At 42.8% G+C, this 27,937-nt stretch overlaps 1 protein-coding gene and 1 long non-coding RNA gene across 6 annotated transcripts in view; one reads left to right on the top strand and one right to left on the bottom strand.

The window, feature by feature from the left end:
* The window catches only part of ZBTB38 (zinc finger and BTB domain containing 38), a 113,929-nt gene that overhangs the window by 38,667 nt on the left and 47,325 nt on the right, over nt 1–27,937 (top strand). The window contains exons 1-4 of one of the 5 annotated variants that reach the window (XM_019645964.1): nt 3,602–3,781; nt 4,258–4,444; nt 5,539–5,613; nt 22,982–23,047. The gene's annotated coding sequence lies outside the window, so the exon portion shown is untranslated. Of the gene's footprint in view, nt 1–3,601; nt 3,782–3,875; nt 4,445–5,538; nt 5,614–8,555; nt 9,836–22,981; nt 23,048–23,636; nt 23,999–27,937 lie in introns of those variants that run through there. The other 4 variants (XM_019645966.1, XM_019645965.1, XR_002124418.1 and 1 more) reach the window with 4 other exon arrangements.
* Nucleotides 1,306–22,969, bottom strand: LOC109384542 (uncharacterized). Its single transcript, XR_002124420.1, has 3 exons — nt 22,735–22,969; nt 12,583–12,637; nt 1,306–1,791 (listed from the first exon to the last, which is right to left on the bottom strand). It is a non-coding gene; the product is annotated as an uncharacterized LOC109384542 (long non-coding RNA).

Genomic DNA, 27,937 nt, shown 5'->3' with positions numbered 1-27,937 from the left:
TGGACTTCATCAACAGTAATAATTTTTCTCCTTTAAAGAATACCATAAAGAAAGTAAAATGGCAACCCACAGACAGGGAGATAATACATGTAAAACATGTATCTATAAGGGATTTATATGCAGAATATATAACAAACCCCTACAACTCAAAAATAAAGAGTAAATAATCCAATTTTAAAATAGATAAAGAATTTGAATAGATAATTCTACAAAGAAGTTATACAAATGGCCAATAAGCTCATGAAAATGATGTTCAACATCATTAATCATTAGGTAAAGGCTTTGATTTAAGCCAACATGAGATACTATGTCACACCCACTAGGATGGCTAGCATAAAAAAGATAGACAATAAGAGTATTGATGAAGGGGGAGTGGTGGAGGAATGGGTGAAAAAGGTAAAGAGGAATAAGAGGTACAAAGTTCCAGTTATAAAATATGTAAGTCATGGTGATGTAATGTACAGCATATGGAAAATAGTCAATAATATCATACTAACTTTGTATGGTACAGATTCATGGTCACTAGACTTATTGTGGTGATGACATCATAAGGCATATAAATGTCAAATCACTGTGTTGTACGCCTGAGACATATAATATTGTATGTCAACCATAATAAAAAATTTTTTTTTTGAAAAAAGCGGTGGTAAGGATGTGGAGAAATCAGAACCCTCACACATTGCTAATGGGGATGTACAATGGTGCACACTTTGGGAAACAGCTCGGCAGTTCCTCAAAATGTTAAACATAGAGTTACCTTGTGACCCAGCAATTCCACTCCAACCCAAGAGACGTGAAAACATGTATCCGCCCAAAAACTTGTACTCGAATGTTCATGGCAACATTATTCATAACAGCCAAAAATAAAAGCAACTTAAGTGTTCATCAACTGGTGTACAGATCAACAAAATTTGGCAGATCCACCTAATGGAATATTCTGAGGGCATAAAACGGAATGAAGTGCTGATGTATTCTACAACATGAATGAACCTTGAGAACATTATGCTAAGTGAAAGAAGCCAGACACAAAATACCATATTGTATGATTCCATTTATATGACATACCCAGAAGAGGCAAATCTATAGAGACAGAAAGAAGATTAATGTGTGCTTAGGGCTGGGGGTGGGGCAAAGGAAGAGTGACTGCTAACAGGTACAAGGTTGTTGGTTTTTTTTGGAGTGATAAGAATGTTCTAAAATTAGATTATGGGTCACACAATTCTGTAAATACATGTATTAAAATCCATTGAATCCATTAAAATCCATGGCTTTTAACACTTTAAGTGGGTTAATTTTATGGTATGTAAATTATATTTTAGTAAGGTGTTTTTTTTTAAAGTGAATGAGTTGAGAGAAATTGGAGGCAGCAAGTATAGACAAGACTTCCAAGGAATTCCTTGAACCTGTAGCCTTTTGTTTTTTGTAATTACCAGTATATAACTTCATTTGTTGTAACAGAGGAGGGTTCTCCAGATGGATAAAGGTTAAGGGTTTCACCACTTCTCTGTGTTCCCAAGTAGATGTTTTGCCCAATTCTCTGATTTTTATCCTCACTTTTAGATCAACCCCAGAGCATATAATGCAAGGATCTGAGTCTCACAATAAGCTTTTACTTATCTTTTCTTCTTTCCTTTCTTTTCCTCTTCACATTATTCTGGCCCCACAAGGTAGGCTGAAAAAATAACCGGCCTCTGTTCATCTTACTAGAGAAATAAATACCTGTGTATGTGAAGCAAGCAAGGCCATCTAGCCTTTGGGGAAACAGAGCAGGGAGGTACCCAGAGGCATTTTCTGCAGAGAGAGAAGAAAAGAATAAACAAGACTTCTGCCAAAAATGCCTGGAACTTAAAGTGCTTTCCTCAGCCCAAGGTCAGGCTCTGTGTGGACGTTGACAATGACCCTGATCAGTTGTTGCTGCTCCCTTGATTAAAAAGGTCGTGGCTTTCTCTCTTCTGAAATTCACCTCTGCGGAGTCCACCTGCCTGGGGTGTCAGACCCCACAGCACAAGTGTAATGCCTCAGAGTGGCAACTAGCAGAGCTCCCAGCACAGGGTAGCTACATCCATTTCCTGAGCCAAGGAGCGGGGGAGGGGGTCCCATGAGAAGACATTCGGGGGGGAAGAAAAGCTGTGGAATGGCATTCCTGAAGAGGCCACCCATAAAACCCTGCCCCTTTCTGTAAAAGGCTGCACATTCCTGGCTTTTGTCTTCTCCTTGGAATGAGGCCTTTACCCAAGGAGAACAGTGGCAGAAACCACAGAGGAAGAAGGTACCTATAAGGTCATTCTTATCCTGGGACCAGACACCCCCATTAGCAGAAGTTCTCCTCTTGCCACCACTTGTCTCCTTGGCTTGAACACGGCCACTGACAGCATTCTCTCTCAGTCCCAGAAAGGCAGCTGGCTTCTGGTAGGACAGTGTGAAGGGCAGTGACTACCATTGTCAGGTCCAGCTCTGTTCCCTGTCACTTCCAGCCCCTCCTCACTCTTTGAAATCATGCCGTAGTTCCAGCTCCTTCTTTAGATCTCAGAGTCTTTGAGAGTTTGTCTTTTTTTTTTTTTTTTTACTTTATTGGGGAACAGTGTGTTTTTTCCAGGATGCCATCATGGGAGTAAACAGGCAGCCTTCTTGTTAAGAGCACGTGCTCTAGCCAACTGAGCCACCCAGCCGCCCGTCAGCAGCTCAGCTGCAGCTCAGCTCGGGTGCAGCTCACTGGCCCATGTGGGAATCGAACCGGCAACCCTGTTGCTCAGAGCTTACGCTTTAGCCAGCTGAGCCACCCGGCTACCCCCATGTCTTTCTTCCGTCATCTTCTTGCCTACCCCAGACGTGTGCCTTTAGCTACACTGACCTTTCCACCCACACCCATGAGTCCAGGGGGCAATAAAGACAAGCCTGGGCCTTGGCTCCTCTGAGGTACTCTGTCCATTGTGCTCTTGGATGCTGCATTCACCACACGCCACCAGGCTTTGTTTTCTGGTTCTAGCTTCTCATTTCCACATGGACCTGACAATGGACTTGCCCTCCTGGCCACTCTGGGTATCTCACCAAGCCTCAGATCTGGTGTGAACCCATCAAGAGGACATGAGGACTGCTGCCCTAGACAGACCATGCCTAATTGCTCCACTGGTTTTTATAGAGTTTGGTTTCAGCCCCATCATGATCCTTATGCCCTCTCCCCTGGACAGGCTGCCCTTGGTCAGTATTCATTCACTCATGCCAGCCACTCAGCACAGTGGTTAAGAACATAGGATTTGAGGTCAGACGATCCAGGCTCTGCCGCTGACTAGCTGTGAGACGTTAGAGAAGTGTCTTAATCTCTCTGAGCTTCCATTTTCTCATCTGTAGAACTGGGAATAATAACAGCACCCACTTCATAGCTTTCTCATGGTAACAATAAGTGAAATAACCTTTATAAACACTTAGCACAGAAGTTCAAACATTCACTGCAAGTATTCAATATATGTCCTCTACTATTTTACTTTAAAATGATCGTTCATTCATTCAGCATGTATTTACTGGGCCGCTTGCCAGGCCTTGGGTTATAAATACCCCTGTGAAGGAGTGGTGCCCTCTAAAATCCTCAAAGCACAAGCTCACTCTGGCACCCAGAGAGCCGAGGCCCAGGGCCACCACAGAAAGGCAGATGAGAATAGACACCCACTACTGGGTACTGCCCAGGGAAGGTGACGAGAACACCTTCCACCTTTCCACATCTCTTTCAATACCACTGTGACTCGCTGGGTAAGGGAGCACCAAGAGGAAGAAGGAAGAGGGGGAGGTAAGAAATCCCCAGAGAAATACCCTCCCCTCTTTCTCTCTTTGACAGACAGCGGCCATGCCTCTGCCATGCAGGAGGGTGACATCCCTTAGGGAGGCCTTGCTGAATCCGCCTGGGACTGTTCCGGAAGTAGGAAGGACGGCTGGGGGTGGGGAGGCGGCTGGAATGTTCTCCTGGCCTGCTGCTCAGTACAAGCGAGAGTGCTGAGAGGAGGGCCCTGGACATCAAAGGTTCCTTTTGTCCCCTTCCGAGTGGCAGGGCAGCCCGGCCTCTGGTGATGACTCAGGCCTGGCCCTGACGTCACCCACGCCCGGCCACTGGCCTCCCTGTGCAGCCAGGAAACTGGCTGGGGAGTGGCACTGGAGCAGCTGCAGCAAATCTCAAAATAAGGAGGCAACTGCCTCTCTCCTCCTCCTCTCCATCTCCCCACAGCACACCTTTCTTTTCTTTTCTTCTTCTTTTTTTATTTTTTTAAGCCCCATGGAAGGTTTTACTTGTAGATCAACTTTCAAAATGTAAGAAGTCAGAATGAGTGTCATCATCAGAAAAATATGTGGAGCTGATTTCGACGAGAAGTGAAGAACCCAGAGCAAGAAAGCGATTATAACTCCTGAGCCCAGGGAGTTGGCAGCGTCTGGGTTTCAGAGGAGCCAGCGCCTCCGAGTAAGTGAAGGCCCACCCTGGCCCCCCTCACTCAGTGCCCTTCACTGTGGGGCGCCATCTTGTTCCCTGACACCTGAGGCTTGGCAGGCCCCAGCCCAGAGGGTGGGGGTGGGGACTGCATTTGGGAGACCCTCAACGTACACCACCAAAGGGATCTATCTGACCTCTCTCTTCTCCACAGGACCAGACAAGAACGCGTTTCCTCTCAAAAATATTTATATACACTTAGGTTGAAACCCTGAGGGAAGTGGCCCAATTTGAGCCCTCCCCCATCAACCCTCTTGTTTTGTCTTCTCTTCCTTCTTCCGCCCCAGTGCTCTGTTTTGGACTGCCAGAATGTTTGTTCAGAGTTCTGAACTATTTGCTTCCTGGATCTTATACTGAGTAATCAGATACAAAAATAAACCCTGTTCTAGGCGAATAGTTGTGTTGTGCCGTCAAATGATATTTTCGCAGTTAATCTGGTAAAAGATGGCAGCTCTGGTAGGAAAACATCCACAACCTGCCGCCTTTACAGAGCGTGATTCTGGTTGTCTCCAGTTGTTCGGGCTTAGGTACCTCCATTTTCTCACTGCCCTGTTTACAGAGAGCTTATTTTCATTTCGACTTGTGCCATCTGGGGTGGTATGAAATATAAAGACATTATAATGTACCTCTGGTGTCTGTTTTAACTTCACTAAAAAAATCTTAAGTCTTTGCATAGCCTATAATTTTTCAAGCTCTGGAAGTTCCTACCTAAAAAAGTTTAGTTTCCAAGAGAAAGGTTTTAAGGTGTACGTAAGAACTGCAGAGCACATAGGCACAGAAATCATACTCAATTTTCCAAAGTCACCCCCTGAGTCAGCATCTAGTCTTTGTATAGCTTACTTAGCCACAGTAGAATTGTTTTTTATAAATTCCGTTTTGTAATGATTGGAGGCTATATTAAAAATGAAACTTATTTTAAAAACAATAGGGAAGCTTGTCATTTACCGGAAAAAAGTGGCGAAGTCCTTTGTAAAATGACAACACCCTTTGGAAATTACCAATCAGGCTCTCATATACCTGTTTTGTAGGTCTTACATTTTCCTTTTTGTTTTATTTTGGTATATCAGGTTATCTTGAAGTGAGGCTCTGCCAAACTACTGTTCATCTGGCTGCAAGATCTGAACGCTGTGACTGCTAATTCGGTGAGTGTCGTTTGTCCCTAATGGCTGCTTAAATGTAAGTTTACTAATTTTATTCTTTTGGTTTACAGCAAGATTTAAGAAAAAGGGAGAAGGCAGGGGCCTTCTGCACACAATGACAACAGCTGTATCAAACAGGATACGTAATAGTTAGGATAGGCTAATTGCTGTACCAGACTGAAAAAAATGTATAATGGTTTAAATAGAAGTTTATTTGTTGCTCACGTAACAGTACAGGTTAGTGGGGAAACTCTCTTTCAGGCATTCAGACACACAGGTTGAGAGAGGCTCCACCTTCTGCAGCATGTGATTATCAAGGTCACCTGGGATTGTTTCCACTTCCCATTGAGGAGGAAAAGAGCATAAAAAGTACACACGGGAGGTTTTCATGGGCCAAGCCTAGAGGTGGTCCACATCACTTCTACTCACATTCAATTGGCTAAAACTCTATCACATGACCACATCTGGCTGCAAAGGAGTCTGGGAAATGTAGTCTCTGGGTGGGGGTGGGTGTAGCCATTTCCCAGGGATGCTCTGGAGAGTTTCTGGAGGAGAGGTAGTCCTCTCTGGCCAGACACAATAAGGAACTTAGAGATGCTCAAGGATAAGACAGCAGAATGAAGCAGTGGGAGAAGAAAACAATAATCAGGTATTTAGAATTCCCTGACACTCTTAGATAACATCTGGCCATGTGGGCAAGAAGCAGTGGGTAAGATTTTTTTCAAGATGCCTCTGTCCATTCTGACCCTGAGCCTTTACAGGAGCACCACTGTGCCCCTAGTGGTCAATGAACCAGGGAGGACATGCTTCCCTTATTTTTCCCTATAGGATCCTCTTGGGCTAGGACGATCCTAGCTTTGTCTCCTTGTCCTGGGCCCAGTCATGCCAGTTAGAATTGCCTAACACAGCGGTTCTCAACCTTCCTAATGCCGCGACCCCTTAATACAGTTCCTCATGTTGTGGTGACCCCCCAACCATAAAATTATTTTTGTTGCTACTCTATAACTGTAATTTTGCTACTGTTATGAATCGTAATGTAAATATCTTTTTGTTTCCCGATGGTCTTAGGCGACCCCTGTAAAAGGGTCGTTCGACCCCCAAAGGGGTCGCGACCCACAGGTTGAGAACTGCTGGTCTAACAGAATTCTGTTCTCCCAACTATGAGCCCCAGTGGTTTATAGGAAAGCTTTTGGTCTCCTTAGCTAATGGTTCTGTCTGTCCTTGGGGACTCTGGGAAACTACCCTGCCTGATCTGCTCCAGGTCTTGGCACACTTTTTAATCTTGGCATAGATTGGGGGACAGAAAGGGAGAGGAGAGACTCCTTGATTAAGATGGGATCTTCAAACCAAGTTATTAAGGAAACATTTAAAAGTAGACTAAAAAGGCTCAAGATTAATGCTATCCTAAGGATTTGATATATAATTCTAGCTTTTCAGGAAAAGTTCCAAAATATTTACTATAATAATGAGTGGTAAGCTTATAAGCCCTGTTTGGAGAACCCTAAAACAAATTTTATATTTTATGTAGCCATTTCACCATGGTTGGTCTTAGAGCAGTATTCCCCTCACTGGTAAATATCAGAAACCACATGGCAGGTGCCCTGTGATACTCCTAAGGCGTCATAAAGGCCTCCAGTAAGAATGGCCACAGGTGCTCGCTTCAGCAGCACATATACTAAAACTGGACTATAGTCTTTGTCTGAGCTGCCGGGTACCTAGTTCTCTAGTTGTGTTATCAATGTCTGGCTAGTCACTCTGGCATCTGATTGACTATTGCCCTGCACTGGATATTTCTGGCACTCATGCCCACACCCTGAAGAACACATATTGTCCATTGTGTGGGAAGGCCAGCTACTGGCTGATTTAACACAGCCTGTCAGGCTGTCAAGGAGCCTGACGCCTGGCCTCCTGTGACTGCTGCCTCCCCTTGGCCCAGTCCCCTCCCATCTGGAGTGGGCTAAGAAGGAGTGGAACAAGAAGAACAAGTGTTGCAAAAATGCTACAACCTTTGGAAGTCCATTTTCTTGGGCTGGTGGGTCCTGAAAGTGTTTTCTGTGCCGAGAGCTGGCTGGACTAGTGGACTAAGCTAGCGATAAGACCAGGTTGATGGGGGAATGCAGGGCCTGCTAGACAGGTGCAGCCAAAGGAGTAAGTTGAGAACAAGTCCCAGGTTTTAAAAGCTGGAGCCAGATGGAGATGCTCTGTTGCTGGAAGTCCCAGCCTAATGGAGTCCGCCAGGAAGGGCAAGGCCACAGGCCATAGTCAAGGAGGAGAGGGGTCAGGGTCCATCAGCTTGTTAATTTCAACCACCATGTGATAACAACTCCTCAAAGGACTAAGTATGTAGGAATGACTCGTGTGTGTGTGTGTGTGTGTGTGTGTGTGTGTGTGTGTGTGTGTGTTAGGGTCAACCCCCTGATTTCTAATGTCTAGCTGCATAGCATGGCAGAGAGAGGTGTACGACCGCCTAATCAGGCTTTCGCTACTGTCAACACGACCCTTCCACAGTGTTGGTACAGCATGCTGGGTGCCCTCACAGACACACCAACAAGGCAGGGGTAACACATATACACTTTGTAAATATTCGGATGTTCGACATTTTCAAAAAAGCGTCAACGTAGACATCATGAGAAAAGTGACACTTTCTTGAGATTCCTTAATTTTCATATTTTATTACTGAAAAAATTTTAAATCCACACGAGGGGTATAATTCAAATTGGGGGCGCCATTGTCTTCTCAGCGCCAAGGGCATCTAAGGAGCTTAGCCTGGACTGTGCCGATCCACGACGAGCAGATGTGACTGAGCATAGCAGGCTGACATAGGCAACGTCTAGACCAGTTGGTTGTTTTTTAACCCCAGAGGACTTATGGTTTTTACAGCACAGAAGTACAAGCCCCTTTCTTACCCTGGGTTAGTATTATAAATGTTCTATTACTCTCTTTAGAGAATTTTGCAATACGGCCACGTCATATTCACCAAAGCTAAGGATTCATGGTAATAGGACTTCATAATTTCTCATGCTGAAATCCCCTGATTTCTTGTCAAGAATGGAGTTGGAAAACACCACAGTGAAGACTTCAGGGTTTTGTTTTTGACTCAAGAAGCCTCTGGTTTTCATCAGAACTTTAAAGCCTCCTCTCACCTCCGAAATGGGATTTTTTAAAAATGTAAAACTGAGATTCTGTCAGAATAAGTAAGGTAATATAGGTGAAATGATTTGGGCAACTTGGAAAAATGCATGACGAGTCAAGGTGTTAATGAAATGAATTACCATAATTATGGTCAGCATTGGCATTTTGGCTTTTGATAGTGCTATTAATATTGTAACTGCCATTATTTTAGTTTTTTGTTTTTGTCTTTCTAAATTGTCTTTCATCTGAGATCTTTAGCACCACTTCCTCACTAGCCAAAGCATGTGGTGTAAAAATCTCAAGGACATTTGGAAAGGTTTGACTCTAGGCCAGAGGCCTAACCGTGAGGCTTCTAATCTTATTCAGAGACAGACTTGACCTGGGATTCACTGAAATCTGTGAGGGAAGATAGATTTGAGTCATCTCTCTGCCAAAAAAAAGAGATTCTTCCTGGTGCTCCATGGGGTTCCCAGGGCATTCATTGGTCAAAGGAGGCTTTGAAACCACTCCATGGAAGCCCCACCCTACGTGGTGTCTCCCAAGCCAAAATGGAGCCCCTCGCCTGTCCCAAGCCTCTACTCATGAGTGCAGTCTGTCTGCTTGCTGTTATAGGTGGAGTGGGCAGGGTGGTGGATTATACACAGAGGCAACAAGCATGAGTTCACCCAAGAGGAGTAAACAAGTTCATTTAAACTGTGAACCCCCCTCCATGGCCCAGATCCTATAGTCTGTTATCCTCGAATGTAGCAGGAAAGTAGTATCTAGTGAAAAGGACATCCTCCTTAACCCAAATTCCTTGGCTTCGACTATACCAAGGTACTTTGCAAATGAGAATGTAGCTCAAAATCCACCACAGGCACCAGACTCAGTCTATCTGCTGTGTGAGTCTGCCTGTAGCAGCCAGGCCAAGGCTGGGCTGGACGCCTAAGAGACCCCTCTTCCCTCTGTTTTCTTTCTACATGAGGCAAATTCCTTGTCTTTTCCTTTAAAAAAAAAGTATCACTCTTTTTCAAATAATAAGAGTCATAACTAGTCAGTACACAAGATACAGAAAAATATCAAAAAGGAAATAACGATCTGTAGTAATTCAACAACCAAGTAATAATTCATTATGAACATTTTGATGTATTTCCAATTTCTCATATATATTTTTTTCTTTTAAAAATTATCAAAATTGTATTTTATATGTTTTTTTCACTCCACTTATTGTAAACATTTTTCCAAGTGAGTAAATGGTCTTTGAAAATTTGATTTTGAATGGCTGTGTTTCCATTGCACTGATATGTCTTAATTTATCCATTCTTTTTTTTAATGGATATTTTGATCGCCTATACTGTTCTGCTATTATAAATATGTAAACATTCTTGTAGATAGATCTTTGTGGACATCTTAGAGAAAATTCCTAGACTTGAATCAGTAGGTCAAATGACCTATTTTTAAAGTTCCTAATGTATATTTGTAAATTAGCCTCTAGAAACAGTTACCAGTATCTATTTCAAAGCCTAGGCCCCTTTCAGTTTCTTATGTTAAAATGCATGCTCCTAGGTCCAGCGGCACCAGAAGCTCTGAAGAGGGAGCCTAGGCATGTGCATTTTAATACAGCCTCCCAATCCTAATTCAAGGATTAAAGCCTGAGAACTATTGACATGCTGCATACAATTCAACAAACATTCATTTCAGCAAACACTTATTAGACAGAAAAAATTTTTAGGGAACCCTGAGGTAGTATATCTCAACTAGAATTTAACTTAAAGGCCCTTTTTTGGCTTCTGAACTTCAGATTTTCCCTTATTCATGGTATGATGTAGTTGAAAGATTCTCAGCTAGGGAGTCAGGAAACCTTATTACAAATGTGAGATAATTGAGACCCAGAATGGTTCATTTACTTTCTTGTGGCTACCCAGGGATTTAGTGGCAGAGGCAGAACGAGAACTTGAGTAGACACAGGGCTCGGATCCACCCAACCTCTGGGGAGCAGAGAGAAGGCAACAGAGAGAAGACTAACTCCTGAAGTGAGCCCTTCTCTCAACCAGGGGACTTTTATCTGCCTTCTGATAGGCAGGGCCATACCTCAGGACATGTGTGGGCAGCCCTCTGGGGTTGTTCACCTTAGTCGCCTAATGAAGCCAGACCATTGGGCACCCTAAGCCTGAGGTGGTTATACTGAAGCTAGACCAAGGAGGGCACAGGGCAGCCATGCAGATCCATGCCATGAGAGCAGAGAAGGCGGGGGAGTCCAGAGTCAGAAGCCAAGAGAGCAGGGCCAGGGCAAGGGCAAGACCCACATCTAGGTCAAGGCAGGCATGAGTTGCAAGAAGACAAAGCCAGAGCTAGAGGGGAGCTGGCATGGATTCATCCTCAGTGTTAGAGCCCCCATGACGTAACTTCATGATCAGGGGAAGCACCCACCTCGTTAAATCTGAAAGGTGTTGTGCACTGGGCTGCCTTCTGACAGCAAGCAAGTAGGCGGGAGCATCTGGCCAAAGGAGAGGCAAGGGCCAGAGAAGAGGCACCCGAAAATGGAAATTTAGAAAATTCTGTTACAGCAGAGACCATAGGGAACAAACAACAACCAAATTTAAAAGTTCTCACCACCTTCTAAGAGGAAGTATGACTATCCATCCTGTCTGCGTAACTCTGCTCAAACCCATCAAGACACACCCACTGGTCACCTGATACTATCTGGCTGCCTTTCCTCTCATTTACCTCAACTTCTGGAAGCCAAATGATCATATCGTTTGACTTTCAAGGTCAGCCTCCATAGATTGCTGTGCTCCTGACAGTCCCATTTATGTTCAGGCTCTATAAATCGCTAGCCCAAGTCCACGTCCATCTCCTGTCACTGTACCAGGTGAAGTGCAAGAGCCAGGACCCAGTGGAGCACCTCTGCTACACCCATGCTGCATACTTGGGCGCCAGGGAATGTGCCTACAATCACGAAACTTCACTGTCCCTGTACATGGCCTCCATTATCTCTTAGCTATCCCCTTGCAAGGATCACTGCTCTCCTGAATCTTGGCCTCCTGGTCCAAACTTGTGGACCCAAGGTCATGATGAATATAAATTCTGGGAAGATCTACAACCTCCCTTGAATCAGGGGCACACAAGATGGAAAGTGACTTTCCAGACTGTGATTTGACTCATCACTATGATGATGGCCCTATGCAAAGACCATCTCCCTGGCATCTTCCTTGGCTGGGGCACCTCCTGATACTTAGATGGAGTTCTAATTGCTGACAGGACCTGGATCCCTAGGCCAGGAAAGTCCATGTGGTGGTGACAGCAATGCCTCCAGATCTAAGTCCCAGGAGGTAGTAATCGGAGTTCTGTGACATCCACACAAGGTGTCCACATGCTGTTGGAGAGTCTTGGGTGGTCAACAGAGTAGGAAGTCCAAGGGCAAAAAGTGTTCAAGGGGGCCTATGATCTGAGAAGTACCATTGGTGGTTCCTCGTGTCCACCTCCTCCTCACACCTGCTAATAAGTACTAACTTTAAGAATGAAGAACACTTGCACCTTCTCTGGCCAAAGGTGCAGGAGGACCCTGCCCCCTGGATCTCATATCATGGTTTGCATTATCACCTCATGGGTGCGAGGGTCTGCCTGCTGGGCCAAGGGGTACTGCCTCAAAGAACCCAACATCACCAGAGGGCAGTGTCCCACTACTGCAGTCAGGAGCAACCAGACAAACTTAAAGCCTCACCCCGAATCAAGAGCCCCATTTTCCATCATGGAAATGCCAGATTTACCAAGCTGCTGTGTAGACAACTATTAGGAAAGCTGGAAGTGTGAGAGATATCTGAAGCCACCCTACCCAAGCTCTGAAGGTTCCATACTTACCTGCCTTCTTGACTGGGGACATCAAAGGGAGGCCCCTACACACGTATCAGCATGGCTGAAATAAAAATACTGATGTTACCCAATGCTGGTGAGGACGTGGAGAAACTGGGTCACTCATACTTTGCTGGTGGGAATGTAAATTGGGCAGCCGCTGCGAAAAATAGTATGGCAGTTTCTTATAAACCTAAACATACACTTACCATACAATCCCAGTCCTGGGCATTTACGCGGGAGAAATGAAAAGTTAGGTTCACACAAAAATCTATACACAAATATTCAAGCCGTTTGATTTGTAATAGCTTCAAACTGGAAACCAGCCAAATGTCCTTCAGTGGGTGAATGGTAAGAAACTGGTATATCCATATCATGGAATAAAAAGGCACACACTCTTTGCATACAACGTGAATGGATCATAGGGGCATTATGCTGGGTGAGAAAACGCCAATCTCAAAGGGTTACATGCTGCATGATTCCAGTTATATACGCTTAACATTCTCAAAGCGACAAAATTATAGTGATAGAGAACAGATTGGTGCCAGAGATTAGGGCTGGAGGAAGGTGTGAGTATAGAGGGGTACCACAAGGAGATTTTGTGGTGATGAAATAGTTCTGTATCTCAGTTGTGATGATGGCAATTCCAGTCTACACATGTGATAAAATTTCGTAGAACTCTAGACACACACATGCACACGCACACACATACATACACAGTGCATGTGGAAACTGATGAAATTCAAATAAGGTCTGTACCTGAGTTAATAGTATTGTACCAATATCGAATTCTTGGTTTAAACAATGGGCTACAGTAGTAGAAGATAGTATCATTAGGGAAAGCTGGATGAAATTATCCAGTTACTGCGCCATTCTTGCAACTTCTTATGAATCGTAACTATTTCCAAAAAAGTTATTAAAAGCAACCTTTAAAAGTTGGGTTTGTTTTAATTCATTTTGTTTTCAAGGGCATTCCCCACCCCAGGAAAGGAGGATTCAGCCGCTGGCTTCTCTTTCATGAGCAATTCCTATTGTTTGTTTTGCCGCTTTCTGATTTATGGTTAGGCTTCTATTGAGGCGTCCTGGTGGCTTTGGCCTCACCCTCTGCTTCTCAGTGACGCTCATCTCAGATGGAAGCAAGCTCAAGTATTGCAGCACTGAGTGCAAATGTGCCCCCTTTCCCCCTCCCCGAGATTGTAACTTCAAAGCGAGGTAAAGACTCAGAGATCTAAGAAATGGCCTCACTGTGAAAATCTAGGACAAATCATCCTTCGTGCCCTGCACAACACTTTCTTCTCTGGAATAGCTCTTTGTCTTCTCTCCTCTTCATACAGATTATTCTCTTCACCTTCACCCAATGCCCCCCCCCCCCCCCCCCCGTAATGGAAGGAGATTAACCCTTCTATGCCCTCTTTCAATCTCATTCAGTGGAGGGCTTTCTGTGAACCGCATGGCTCTCTCCGGGGCCTTGTGCCCCAGCTGAGTGCTCCATCGTGAGATGGCTGCCTTCCCTTTGAAGCACGGATGCCTCCGTCAAACACCTTTTGGCCAGACTTGGCCCTGGAATGACCGTTTTGAAATTTTGAAATTAAACTTATCATGAACCGACTGGGTTTGCAGTATGGAATTGCACAAGGCCGTGGGCATTTGGGACAAGGGGTATTCGCTGTGCTCACTCATTTAGGGCCCCACCTGAATGAAATTCTAGCTCCCTTGCTCTGTGGAGGGGTCCCCAGCTTCACCTAAAACTGAGGCTGAGCAATGGGGCTGATATCTATGTGGCATCCTGTCCGGATATAAGACACACACACAAGCCACTGTCCCACAGGACTGGCCTCAGCCCCCAATTTCTTGCCACACCTTCTTTCTTTTTTTTTTAAAGATTTTATTGGGGAATTGGGGGATGGGAACAGTGCTGGGGAATTGGGGGAAGGGGAACAAACAAGTTGCTGTCCTTTTGTTCTTCCCTCTAGTTCTGGAGGACGTTGCTTCACTGGCCCAAGTTGGCACCATCATTGCGCTCTTCCCAGGCCAGGCAGATTAGTCGCCAGCTTCTGGATGGCCGCTCACAGCGGCTTGAGGGCCGCTCACGCTGGCTGCTGGCTACACATGGTAGCCCATGGCAACCCACTGCAGCAGGGGGCCATCGCTGGCGACTCACGACCGCCCAGCTCCAGGTCGAGCTGTTGTTCAGCATCTTAGCTGTGGAGGGCAGCGTCACTGGCCCTCATATATGGGATCCAAACCAGGGCCCTCTGGCGTCCCAAGCTAGCTCTTAACCAATGTGCCGCTCGGCCGGCCCACCACACCTTATTTCTGAAGGGGGACTCCTCTCAAGAGACTGTGCTGAGACAGAGAGTAGAGTACATTTCTTGGGCATGGCTGTGAGTTGCTGATCAGGATGGTGGGCTAGAAAGTTGACAATTTGAATTGCTGATTTTCAGTAGGCGTTGATGACTCTCCTAGTTTGGCACCTTTTGGTTTCAAAACCATACTGAACAACGGAAAATGAAACCTGCAACTTATTTTTAGCTGCTCATGCTAACTCATGAGATTTTTCTTTGCAAACCAAATAGGATAAAGGCGACTTCAGCCGGACAAACTTAATTGAATTGACCAAGTATAGAAATCAAGCCAACTTCTCTGATACTCTCAAGTGACACTTGGCCTTAGGTGATATTTTGGCCAATATTTATTATTTTGCTTAAAATTATATTTAATTGAGCTTTTTGATTAAAAAAGTTAAACAATATTTCCTTCTGAAAAGAATTGGGAGGGCCGGCCAAGTGGCGCATTGGTTAAGAGCTGGCTTGGGACGCCAGCTCTGAGCAGCAGGGCTTCGGTTTGGATCCCACATGAGGGCCAGTGACACTGACCTCTACAGCTAAGATGGTGAACAACAGCTCGACCTGGAGCTGGGCCTCCAAGAGTTGCTGGTGACGGTGTAGGCTGCAGCCCTTGCTGCAGTGGGCTGCCATAAGTTACCATGTGTGCCCAGCAGCCAGCGTGAGCAGCTGGCAGCTGGTGTGAGCTGCCAAGAGCCACCATGAGCAGCTGTCCAGAAGCCGGTGACCGGTCTGCCTCACCCAGGAAGAGCGCAATGATAATACCAACATGGGCCAGTGAAACAACATCCTCCACAACTAGACTGAAGAACGAAAGGACAGCAACTTGTCTGTTCCCCTCCCCCAATTCCCCAATAAAATTTAAAAAAAAAAGAATTGGGAAATAAGTTATAAACCCTCTATATGGGCATCTACTCATGAATTCACTTAATCCATTACCATTTATTAAGTATCTATTTGCGTGAAAGCTTAGAATTTTTTTTATTAGTTTCAGGTGTACAAACAATGTAATAGTTACACATTTCACCCCTCACAAAGTGATAACCCCCTCCCCAATCTATTGACCCTCTGACATCATATATAAGCATAGAATTTTTTTTAAATGAGCCAGTGTGTTGAATTGCAAAGAGCAGAATACTAGAAATGAAGAACTCTGGCTTGTATTCTGGTTGCTGGGATCCTTAGTTATAATACTCTTTGAACCTGATTTTCTCCTCCCTCAAAGAAAGGGTTTAGATGACATTCTCTCAAGTGCCTTCTTCATCCTATAATTCTGTGAAACATGCTCTGCCACCAAGGGCCTGAGGAAACGTTAAGGTACTTTTTGGAGGCAGTGGTGTACTGTCAGGTCATTCTTGCTTCTGTCTTCCCTTCCCCTGTCCTAGGAGGGACAGATTTAAACAAAGCCTGTGGTCTGCTTCCCTGGTTTAACAAGTGATTAAGCACTTGAAAGACTTCCATAGGTATTTTCAGCCCCCAGTTCCATTCCTTAATTCATGGAGTGAGTTCTCCAATTCTAGGAAGTGGCCTCATGACACAGAGCGGAAGATTCCACTGGTAGTGGTGGGAGCAGAGAAAAAAACCCCGAAGCTTGGTGTTGGTCAGCCAAGAGCACACCCACATGAGCCCCTTCGTTGCACCAGGTAATGCTCCAGGTACCATTTGCGATGCCTGGATCTTGCAGGAGGCAAACCCTGAGACGTGATTCAAGGTAGGGAATTCAATACAACACAGACTTCTGATGCTTTTATCATCAGTCCAAAGGAAGTGAAGATTCACTGAGGTTTGTTAAGTTGCTCTGGTGAGAAGAGGTGCGTGTTTGTGGCCCTTCCAAGCTACAAAGTTATTTATCTGACAGAAGAGGAAGCAAATGAGTTTGTTCCCAGGTGGAGTCTTGGAATATTTGTTGCCCAGGATGAAAGATACAAGGAGAGGATGAGCCACCCACATGGGTATAAGAATTCTTCCTTCTCTCCCTTTATTTACAGCCCACCCTCTCTTTTCTACTGAGTTTCCAATCTCTCTAGAAAGAAGAAACTCAACCTCCTTGCTGCAGGTGTGTTTTGCCAGTTCAGGATCTAGAACACCCTGTTGTTGTACGTGCTCTCTATTTGGGGGTGGCAAGTAGCCATGGCCACCGATGAACATGTGGTTAGGGATGTAGGAATGCTCTTGACCCCTGTGTGCACGTAAGGTTTTTATTAGTGCCATGTGTCAAGTGCACTGAGAAATGAAAACAGGAACTATTCTGTTGCTAAAGCTGAGGTAGAGATATCAAAACTGGTGGTGAGATATGTTGAGGATATTTCCATAAGAGAGTCTGAGCTGAATTAGGGTGGGGTGGGATGGTATCCACCACAGCATCCCTACAGCTCTAAGTCGCCTACCACTTTTTCTCTTTTGAAAACCACACGGTTCACATTTCTCTTCTCCTTCCAGCTCTTTCCTGGAGGCTAACTTTAGTTTGGTCCCTAAGGCTTGCTGCCTGATCCTTGCCATCGACTGTTTTTTCATTTGTTTTTAAAAAGATTTTATTGGGGAATTGGGGGAGGGAACAGTGTTGGGGAATCGGGGAACAGACAAGTTGCTGTCCTTTCGTTCTTCAGTCTAGTTGTGGAGGACCTGACTTCACTGGCCCATGTTGGTATTGTGATCATTGCACTCTTCCCCGGTGAGGCAGATTGGTCGCCGGCCATTGGACGGCAGCTCACAGCGGCTCACGGCCGCTCATACTGGCTGCCAGCCACTCACGGTAGCCCAGCTCCAGATCGAGCTGTTGTTCACCATCTTAGCTGTAGAGGGTGCAACATCACTGGCCCATGTGGGATCCGAACCAGCGGCCCTGCTGCTCAGAGCTCACGCTCTCAAGCTAACTCTTAACCAACGAGCCACTCAGCCAGCCCGCCATCAATTGTTTACTCCTTTCCCACATCTTACACAGATGCTAATGGATGGAAGTGAGAAAGCTCCTGTCTAAGAATTGGAGGAGGCTTCCTTGAGTTCTAAGTCCTCAGGCATGTCTATTCACCCAACCCTTCGTTCTACTGCCTCATGAGCACTGTGCAAGATAATCCTCCTCTCGTATTCCCAGGCAGGGTGGAGCTGATAAAGTTGATTAGAAAGCCCCCTTTGAGAGCCATCTGGTTGGCATATAAAATTACTGCCAGTGAGCGAGATAGTTGGCTGGCCACATAACCAGGCAGCAGGAGACGTGGCCTAACTGACCTAGAAAGTAAGCAGGGCTGGATTTTTCAGAATCACAAACTTTTGGAGCTGCAAGGGATCTTCAACCAGGGCAAAATGTACAGCCGTTAACATAGAGTCAATCATTAAAATGATGCACTTGAAACATTGAACTTGGTTGAAGAAAATTTATTACTCAGTAGTTAGGCTTTTTAAAAGCCCATTTTAAAAATATGTTGGGGAAGGAAGTCATAATACCACCTTAGGTTATCTGTTCAGGCCAAAAACAGTGTTTGTGTGTGGAAACCAGGTCAGCCCTGATTGTTACACTGATCTTTCTTTAATCGACAATTTAGATTAGAACAGTCTAACAAGCTGATAAATTTACTCACAAATGCTGAATATATGATGTATAAAAGGAAATGAGATGTACTTTTTAATGCAGCAAATGGGTAAATTCACTTATTAACTGTGTGATCTTGGACAAATGGCCAGATCTCTCTCAGCCTCAGTTTTCTCATCTGTAACATGAAAAGACTGGACTTCACTAAGGGAAATAGCTTGCTCAGATGGAAATGGAAGATTTTCTATTTATTTTGCCTCGTAAAACATTTCCAAATTATGACACATCTCTGACCAAAATTGTTACTGCTTTCTACCCTTCGCTTTCCAGCATGGTCTCCTTGATTCCTCCACTTTCATTCTATCTTTTCCACCTGCTGGTTCAGCATTCTAGGTACCCACAATTCCCAGGGCCTGGTGAGTTGGGGCTGATTCTTATGAACAGGGGTAGTTGTGGCTCCAGGGAGGTGGGACCCCTCTACCAGATGTCTGCACAGTAAGAAGATTCCCACATCAGGGTGAAATGCGGAGGGAGGTTTTATCCTCTTAGCACTGGTGGAAAGACCCAAACTTTGAAATCGGTCAGACTTAGGTTTGAATCCTAACTGCTATTTACTGTGTGATTAGTAATCTCAAGTTGTTCCTCACCTAGAGGTGACATAACTAATATCCACCTTGCAGGATTATTGCTTTAGAATTAAATAACATAATAAAGCTATCATATTGAGTATATAGTAGGTTCTCAATAAATGACAGCTATTATAGACTTAGCTCTGCTCAAGGTAGAAAGCAGAAGTTCCTGCCCAGATCTCTAGGCAAGATGTAAATGATCAGAGTAGTACTGGATTTTTTTCAGAAAATTTAGACTAAAATATCATCCAAAGGTATTTTCAGTCATTGATAGATTGTCACTATGTTGTTAGTATTCTATAGACAGATGTAATAACCAACCTCATAAAAATTTTTGTACACTTTTTAAAATAAATTTATACAAGAATATTACTTGGTAAACATCTTATTTTTTAAAATTTAGATCAGAACAGCCTAACCTGATAACAAACTTATCCACAAATGTTGAATATCCATATTAGGTGTAAACAGAAACCAGCTGTAATTTCTAATGCAGTGAATGGAGTAAAGTCATGTGCAAACCAATCCAAATGTTTATCAACCAAGAATTCCTCTGGGACTCAGTGCCCTGACTTTACGTTTCTTTAAACACAGAGAGTCGAGCTTTGCTCAAACTTGAATTACGTTCTTTGCGTAAGCCATGCAATTTAACTGTAACCCACAGGACTGAAAATAAAATGAGCTCAAACTGCAGAACAATGAGACTGTGAACAAGTAAGAGCCTTAATCAGACTGAAAGACTCTCGCCTCACGGCTCGCTCTGTCCTTCTCCAGACTGCTCCTGCCAGATTATTTTGGGTTCCTGGTGCTTGACTCCTCAAAGTGGCAAGAACAGGTTAACATCTTCATCGTGGAAAAGGGACTCATCTTTTAAATTAATGTTTGTGCGTGTGCCCTGAGGAGGTTGGTGAAGAGCATGAATTTTTAAAAATCATAAGTGAATGCACACCCTTGCCACTTGTAATCATGACAAAGCTTAAGTCATTCAAGCATGAGCATGGTTGTTTAAAAGTATAAAACAGAATTTGCTAGGCAGAGAATGTCTACCTAAACAAGCTCATCCATCTGAATGCTTTCAACTACAGTTCAAATTTGTGTAACACAAGCAGATTTGGCAAACAGGCCACATTTGCTCATTGAGTGTTTTGGAACATCATAAAATAGCCAATATATGACTTTTAGGTTCGTTTTGACAGAGGGTGGACAGAGAACCCTCACAAAGAGGTTTGGAAACTGCTCACCCTGGCACTTGGCTTACAAGTACCAATAGGGGACCTGACCACATTCACAACCCTGGTCCTGTGAAGGGGGCATAACACTATTCACTCATCTCATGGAAGCCTGATATGCATTACTGTCCTTGTCACTGTCATTTATTATCCCAAGCAGAGGAGGCATCGACTTCGTTCTGTGCGGTTAGTGTTGATTCCATATAGTGTCTATTTAGCCTACATGATAGTAATTTGTGCGTGTTTTAATGTTAATATCTAGCTTTCAGATGTTATTAATGGGGAATATCTGAACAGACGCTAATAGCATCAAATACCAACGTGTTTGCTTCAACCTCCTCCAATCCCACTGTAAGGACCTGGCTTTATAGATGACTTTATTTTAAATTGGTACCTTGTAACTCAGCATGATATTCTCTGTAATTCTCGACCCCCATGGCAAAGGAAGAATTAGCCTAAGGACACTCCATTCTAATTTTCTGTCACTGTCAATGCTAACCAGAGCTTATAGAGCAATGATGTGGGGGTGGGGAAGATGGTTCCACCATTGGTGTTGGATCAGGAGCAACTGTTTCCGTTAGAGCCACGTTTATTTCTGGAATAGTTGTGGGGAACAGATGTGCTCCAAAGAGAGGACCCGGTGTGACTCAGGTATGGCTGACCATCTGGACAACCCAACTCAGAGACTTTAAAGCGCGTGGGGTAGATAGAGCTGGGCTGGGTGCTTTCCACACATCGAGCTAAAAATCACTTGGGTTCTGTGGAAGGAGATAGACTGAAAGCTAGAAACAAAAGATCCGGTTGTGAAACCTAGTACCTAAGTTAAGATGTTTGAATACACTTTCTCCTTTAAAAAAATCCTGGGGAATGTGACTATTTTGCTAACCTGATCATTTTTAGCCAGCCCTTACAGAAAATAGAGGCGCTGGAAAACTAGCAACCCCAGAAAATATTAATTTATTTTTGCACGTGTTAACATGAACTAACATTAGCATATTCAGTGATGCAATAGGCAATGAAAGACGTTTCGAGAGATATGAGGAAGAAAAATGTAAATATTATGTATTCAAAATCAGTCTCATAGCATTTTATAAAAATGTTGGCTTATGTCCAGGATCTAAGGGTGGGGGTGGGTATGGTTTCTTTGTAGCTGAAGAAGGAGTGGAAAAGAATCTCTTCTATTTCCTTAAAAATAAAAAGACTTCTTGTTTTATACAGCATGGTAAATGAAATGCTTTTCTGTTTTTTACCTGCCGGCAGGATCGAGAGGAAATTTTTCTAGCAAGCTATGCTGTTTTTCTCTCTTTGGGGACATGGTGACACTGGTTTTGTAGCAAAACAGTATTTGCTTATTAGGCATTTTTTCAAAATCCTGAATAAACTGCTCTTTCCACATTTTTTTTTTTGTTCCACATGTTAAAAATTTCATTGCAATTTGAGCTTCAGTTGTGTGTGTGTGTTGGGGGGGGGATAGGAAGGCTTGAAAGGGGATGCATAAGAATTCTTGAAGGTTTTTTTTTTTGTTTAAAAATTAATTCCTACAATTATGTATTGGAGTCTCTACAGAAGGTGACTCCAATTTATTACATACAGCCAAACAAGATCCCATCAATCTTGAGCAGCGGGGGTAGGGAAGTGGTACTGAGGAAGACATGAAATTTGGTGTTTGAGTAGATGAGATTTAATTTTCAGAAAACATTTCACTCATAAAATGGATAGCACCCCAGTGTCAGCCCTGACCTCCATGATGTCAGTGTCATCATGCAAGCGTAGCTAAGATAAGCCTCAAAGTAAAACAAAGAAACAGTGCATTTCAGCACAACACCATTTCTTCTCTTATACTGTATGTTCTCTCTCTCTCTCTCTCTCTCTCTTTTTGGGTTCCTGTTAATGGCTCGTTACTTTACAATTTAGCTTTTGGGAGGGCAGGGAGGAGAAAAATCATTTTGCACGTCCTACGTTCTGAGCAAGTAGAGTATGTACGCTGCTGCGAGTCACCATTATTTAGGTCAGTGTCCTAAGGACAGCTTGTATCATTCACGATGGTAAGCTGTACATCCAAAGGAACTCAGCATCAATGTATTTTTCTGTCCTGGTTTTATTCTGCTTCTAAGTTTAAGCAAATTCATTCACATTTTAATACAACCCCAGCTGAGGAGGTATCTGCCTGCTCTGTACTGCAGACACATTTAGCAGGATACATTTACACGCTTGTGGTTAGAGGTTATAGCACGGATACAGACAGCTGATCATGCATTCTTCTACAAGCCTGCTGGCACCATTTAGGATTTTGAAAAACAATATAGAAATGCTAAACCTTTTATAATACCGTTTTTTACTTTGCAATAGCTTAGCAGTTTTGTTTTGTTGTTGTTGCTAGCGATTCTACGAAATTAACAGTCTAGAAAATGCCTCCCAAACCAGATACATACTGTATTGAAAGCTTTCTTCAAGAAGACATGACAGTATTCATTCCAGCTGATTTTCTTCCTTAGCAAAAGGATTGTTGGATTCTCAGAAGCAGAAGGACACGTGCATTGTGCAGCAGCTCTGCTTAAGTGTATGAAACGCCTTGGACTGTCTGGTTGCAGAATTTGGACTTTGCTAAACAGTGTTTAGTGATTGGGCTCATCTTGCATCACCAGTTGATGACATTTTTCTTTGTTCCCTCCTACCCAGTTGAACCAAGACTCTGAGGCTGATATGCAATGTCACTTACAACATTAATCAGATACTGCATTTAAGGTGAGCTGTCCCTTGCCTCCTCCTTCCCCAGTGCTTGTGTGCTGCATGCAGTGCGTATCTTGCTCCTGCGAGCCTAAGATGGCAGGCAGGATTAGCCGTGCTTGTGCTGTGTGTGCATGCTGTGTGTAGAATTCATTACACGTTGCCTAGTATTTCAGATGTGAGTATGTAAATGCTCTGTATGCCCTATCATCTGGTGGTGAAGACTTGTTTTTGCCTCATTACAGCCTTAGATATTTCAATATCACCTTTCAGTTCCGATTCATTTGCTTCTGGATGTTTGCTTTTCATCACATTCAAAATAGGATTTTACTTTTTTTTTTTTTTAACAAAGCCAAAAAGAAAAAACACACCCTATAAACAAAAACAACAACAAAACTCTGCTACCAGATGGTGTCTCCCCTTTCTTCTTGCATTTGCTGTCTTTTAAATAATGTATGTTGTATTGTTAATTAATGTGAATATCAAATTAAACACTTGAAACTTACATATTTATTATGCAGGTAGGAGGCAAGGTGGAATCTATTTTTAACTCTGATGCGCTCCATGGTGTGTGCAAACAACTTGGTTCTCAAATTTGTATTTTCAGTGCTGGTATCAGTGGTTTGATTTTCAGCAAATGTGACAGTGGCCTTTGCAGTGGTCAGCTCCGGGCTTTGAACTCTCAGAGGAGGAAGGGAAAAAAAATTCAACACACCACCTCTTTGGTTGCAGTCTCAGAGAAACCTTGGATGAGAAACTTCTTTTTTCAATCCTGTTTTCCTGTTGATAAATTCAGTTCTCGTGATCACAGTACATTCAAGCTGTTCTGCGTATGATTTTGTGTGTGTGTGACAATTGCATCTAAAACTTGTGAGCAAGAAGACGGAGAAATCAGTTGGTCTCCATCGCTTTACATAAAAATGGCTGAGTGTCTTGTCATGCTAGCACTGCACTAAGTGATACATACAGGTAGGTTGAAATTTGCATGTTTTTTAGAATTTGAGCCATGCAGCAAGATAGTAGATGGATTAAAATATGACTTATAAAACAAAAATTGAATAAGACAGTTCTAATTTTTTGTGGGGGGGTTATTAAATTGGATAGTCTTTTTTATCCAGATACTATAGAAATATATAGAGCTTTCATAAACTTATAAAATGATTCTGCTATAAAAGTGAGATGATTTCCTTTTTAAAAAATCATATATATGATAGGTGTGGCGCCATTAGACAACAAAAGAATTTTTTGAAAAGTCTGTTGATTCAGCTCCATTTTAGCTTGAAACTAAAAATAAATGGGTTTCTGGAGATAATTTCAAAGAGCGCAAACAAGCTCAATATGAAACATTTAAAATATTTAAATTTTAAGAAGCGGTCTTTAAACGTGCTATATGAAAGATGAAAATAAAAACTTATCTGCTTCCAAATTAATTTTAGAGAATATGTAAGAATAAATACACTATTTATATATCTATTACTTGGGGAGATGAGGAGTTATAATTTTTAAAGGGGGAAATATTAAATGTGGATGGCCCTGTTAGAAGAAAAAGAGCTTCACTGAATGAAACAGAGTCCCCAGGATGGTTCACTGCAGACCATACAGCTGTGGTTCTGTAAGTACCAAATTCTGACACTTTTCAAAACAATTTCATGGGCTCTTTCCTTTGAGGTTAACGTCTCAAATATATTTTAGTTTCAGATTAACACTGGGCCAGAACCTGTTTCCTTGGTAACCAAACCTCATTTAAAAATGCAATACAGATATGCAAAAAATTGTCTTAAAAAAAGAAACAAATGTTTAATGAAACATTTACAGTTTTTTCCCCCTCAGTCTGAACTAGTTTTAAGCATTTTTTAATGCGGTCTTCAAGGTTTAAAAACTGAGCCATATTTCTACACATATAGAGAAAGCTTGCACAGTGAGAGCTTTTTTTTTTATTCCCCTCCTTTGTGTTCAATACTTTCAAAATTAAGGTTTTCTTTGTAATGTGCTCCAAGATGCTGGTCAAGGTTTGTGTACAAAGGTGTAGTTTCATTATCACGAGTTCACCAGCGCCACTGAAACAAAAGGTATCTCAGAAATTCTGAGAATCAGAAAATGCTTATGTTCTTATTTTCCCTGATCCCTCCATTGGTAACCTCAGAGCTCTCTGTAGAGAAAGACCCAAACCCAAACCCACCCCCCCAATGATAAGTGCACTTTGAGCCTTTGTGGAAACGTCTTTGTAGGTGTGTGAGTAGAAAGATGCTGACAAACCACAAACCTCCCTGAGGTTTGCTCCGATGTGAAGAACCTTGAGATTCAGAACCATTTGTGTAAATAGTTGCTGTATTCTAGCAATGTGTCTAGTATTCCAAAGCACTGTAAAATCAAACCTCTTACGGGCTAAGGGTTTGTTGTGTTGTTGTGTTGTTTGGAGGCCAACTTAAATATTTTGCTTGGAGTTTTTCTCTGGCTCAATTGTATTAGAACATGATTCATCTCATTGTGATTTCGTTCTTTGGGTGGGTATCCATGAATATCCTTCCTGCAACACCTTTTTTTTTTTTTTTTGGCTATTCGGGAGCCATTTTCCTTCTTGCCTGTGCCTTAAAATGACTAAGTACATTTTGAATACAGCATCAGTCAGAAGATCGTAAACTGAAGGGAAATGTCAGAAACCTGATTCAGTGTTGCCTGTTTATTTCAGTGGTATTAGCTTTAACAGTTGCAGTAGGATCAAGCTAATTGTCATTTGCTCTTGAGCAAATACTGAGTCAGGAATTTGTAATTAAGACACTATTGCTATTCCGAAAGATTACTACCTTGTCTTCTATTTTGATAGGCCAGTACAAATTAATCATTTTGAACCCATTTGAATCTTAATCACAAGATTAAATGATGCAATGGAATTGTTTTACCATAAAAATGAATGCCTGATAGATTCAACAGTGTATTTCTTCTTTATAAAATGTCGATCCTTTTGTTCTGAACTCAAGCATGGTTGCGTCATCTTGGAGATTTTCATCCCTAATAATTTTTTTTGTGTGTGGCATTTTTCATTTTTGTTGCTCTTGGTCTAGCCTAAAAGAATTTTAAACACAATTCAAGGAGCTTGAAAGCCAAATAAGACTGTTGGGAAGTATATTGTACCATTGTCATTCTAATAAATAGACCAGTGAATGGAAGAATAATGATTATTTATTACTTTGTTGTGTTTTGCCTTAATGCCTTGCCTTCATAGTTCACAGAAGTGTTTACAAGGCACAAAGCTTTTCTAAACTTACCCATTTACAATTATTATTGGATTTCCTAGATTAGCCAAAAAACCTACCTACCAGTTGTGGAGGATGGCACTTACCCCTTTTCATTGTTTAGAAGGCTGTGCTTAGCCCGTTTACACTTTTAGGCTAAGGTGTTTACACTGGGCAGGCCAGAGCAGGTGCCCCAGAAGAATGTGCAAACAACTGCTTTGTTCTCACCAAAATGAAATGGGCAAATTTGTAGTTTTCTGCCTGAGTGATTTATAGTATGAAATTCCCAACTCTTTTTTCCTTTGGAAAATAGGAAATTTTTTTCCAAGCCTTAACTCAGGCTTTTTTTTTTTTTTCTTTTCAACCTGTCCATGGTAACGATCTGTTTAGTCAGGTAAATGGGAAATCTTACATTCAATCATCCAAAATATCTTCATCCAGATTTATATCTGTTGTGTCAGTATCTTCTAATTAAAAGAGATTGCATCACTTGCTCCTAGAGTGATGTTGGTCTACCTCAACAATTACCAGGGCTCCCCAATACATAGACTGGTAGCCAGACCATGTCTTACAATTGGTTGATATAGGGAGAAGAAGCTAGAAAAAGATCTAGCACCTTTCTCTCTAATACTAAATCATGCTTAGCCTTTGAGTTTCTGGTTGACACATTTATTGAGCACCTACTATATGCCACGTATGTTTCAGAGACTGGAAATACAATAACAAACAAGAGAGACCAGGGCCTACTTCTCATGGACCTTTCTCTAGTGTGGTAGGCAGTGGTGATGGTGGTGGTTGTGGGGAAATAAACATGTAAACAAGTCATTAAAGAAGACAAATGCAAAGACAGAAAATAAAATAAAAATTTAAAAAGCAATGTGATGTGTTGGGAGGAGGAGAGTCACGTTAGCATGCTTGGCCAGGGATAGCCTTCCTAAGGGGGGTGGTATTTAAGCAGAGATGGTAAGATGGGTCCAGCCAGGCGAAGAACTGGTGGGGAGCATTTCCAGGCAGAGGAGTGCCTTTCCTTTCTTAGTGTAACTGCCACTATCTATATCCGAGCCAGGTCTGATGACTTTGTGGGTTAAGCCTTATTTATCCAAGCTTCCCCTAAAGTGAGAAGGTGGGTCAGGCCCCCATGCCTGGGTTTAGTCAAATTCCCAGGATTGGTGCCAGTGGCATCATTGCCTTTGACCCAGTCCCACCCCAAAACTGCCTAAGAATGTGCAGTGAAACTCTGGACATTGTAGTCCCAGGTGGTGATGAAATTCTGACACAGCTCAGGGCTAACCCAAGAAATCCACAGAAGAAAGGCTCTTTGGAGCAAAAAATTTCTGGGAAGCTTTTTGCTTCCTTTTTCATAAGAATTCCAGAGTTTAAACGCATGGCCAAACATTGAGATAGCCATGTCTTTTATTTTCCTTCAGAGGTGAATGGTGGAAGGGTCTGTCTATTTTGTCAATAAATTGTCATTGTCCTCTAATGCCTAAAACTCTTCAGTTCTGCAGACCTCTTTGGCTGTCGGTGGCTTTCTAAAGGACTTACTACTTGGAGTGACATTTCTCTATCTGAACAAATATTATTAAGAAAATTCTCCTTAAAAATCAGAACTCTTTCATGTCTTTTAGGTTAGTCAGCTGATGAAGGCTTGAGAACAAAGGGATAGGTTTGCCAT

This window comes from Hipposideros armiger, unplaced genomic scaffold (genome assembly GCF_001890085.2).
Source record: "Hipposideros armiger isolate ML-2016 unplaced genomic scaffold, ASM189008v1 scaffold_96, whole genome shotgun sequence".
Lineage (NCBI taxonomy): Eukaryota > Metazoa > Chordata > Mammalia > Chiroptera > Hipposideridae > Hipposideros > Hipposideros armiger.
This window is presented reverse-complemented; position numbering and strand designations above follow the sequence as displayed.